This window comes from Meleagris gallopavo, chromosome 2 (genome assembly GCF_000146605.3).
Source record: "Meleagris gallopavo isolate NT-WF06-2002-E0010 breed Aviagen turkey brand Nicholas breeding stock chromosome 2, Turkey_5.1, whole genome shotgun sequence".
In the NCBI taxonomy this organism is placed as follows: Eukaryota; Metazoa; Chordata; class Aves; order Galliformes; family Phasianidae; genus Meleagris; species Meleagris gallopavo.
Genome location: NC_015012.2, coordinates 108,495,060 through 108,496,215, shown reverse-complemented (window position 1 = coordinate 108,496,215; position 1,156 = coordinate 108,495,060). Strand labels below are relative to the sequence as shown.

Below are 1,156 nucleotides of genomic sequence, written 5' to 3'. Positions count from 1 at the left end.
TGAGGTCTCCCCTGAGCCTCCTCTTCTCCACACTGAACAATCCCAGCTCCCTCAGCCGCTCTTCATAAGACTTGTGCTCCAGACCCCTCACCAGTTTCGTTGCCCTTCTCTGGACACGTTCCAGGTGCTCAATGTCTTTCCTGTAGTGAGGGGCCCAAAACTGAAGACAATACTCGAGGTGCAGCCTCACCAGTGCTGAGTAGAGGGGGATGATCACCTCCCTGCTCCTGCTGGCCACACTATTTCTAATGCAGGCCAGGATGCCATTGGCTCTCTTGGCCACCCAGGCACACTGTTGGCTCATGTTCAGCCCAGCATCAACCAGCACCCCCAGGTCTCTTTCTTCTTCACAGTCATCCAGCTACTTATCCCCAAGCCTATAACGCTGCTTGGAGTTGTTGCGGCCAAAGTGCAGGACCCAACACTTGGCCTCGTTGAACCTCATCCCATTCATCTCAGCCCAGCAATCCAGTTTATCTAGATCCCTCTGTAGGGCCTCCCTACCCTCAGGCAGATCCATATCACCTCCCAACTTGGTGTCATCTGCAAACTTACTGAGGGTGCACTCAATCCCCTCATCTAGGTCGTCAATAAATATATTAAACAAGATGGGCCACAGTACCAACCCCTGGGGGACACCACTCGTAACGGGTCACCAGTTGGACTTAACTCCATTAACCACTACCGTTGGGCACAGCCTTCTAGCCAGTTCCTTATCCAAAGAAGTGTATACTGTCCAGACCACGGGCAGCCAGTTTCCCCAGCAGAAGCCTGTGAGAGACCATGTCAAAGGCTTTGAAATATGGCATGCTTCACGAATTTGCGTGTCATCCTTACGCAGGGGCCATGCTAATCTTCTCTGTATCATTCCAATTTTAGTATATGTGCTGCTGAAGCAAGCACAAGGGAAGCACAGAAATCCACACTCTGGTTTGTCCTAGTTAGTTTCCCTCTTGGATTTTGGGGATCCTCTTCAGTTATCACACTTGTCTTGTCCAGCTGCCCTGAGCATGTTCTCAGGACTGCTGGGACATACTGGCTCACCTAAGACTCTAAAGACAAAACAGTGAGACAGCCACTTCATCTCTTGAAGACCACATCTAAAACATCTCCACTGTGCAGAGATTCCAGCTTCTTCTGCCCACAGCTGAGCAGG

At 51.0% G+C, this 1,156-nt stretch overlaps 1 non-coding gene across 1 annotated transcript; it reads right to left on the bottom strand.

Moving 5' to 3' along the window:
* Positions 1–796: 796 nt before the first annotated feature.
* Positions 797–903, bottom strand: LOC116216390. Its single transcript, XR_004159072.1, has one exon. It is a non-coding gene; the product is annotated as a U6 spliceosomal RNA (small nuclear RNA).
* Positions 904–1,156: the final 253 nt, after the last annotated feature.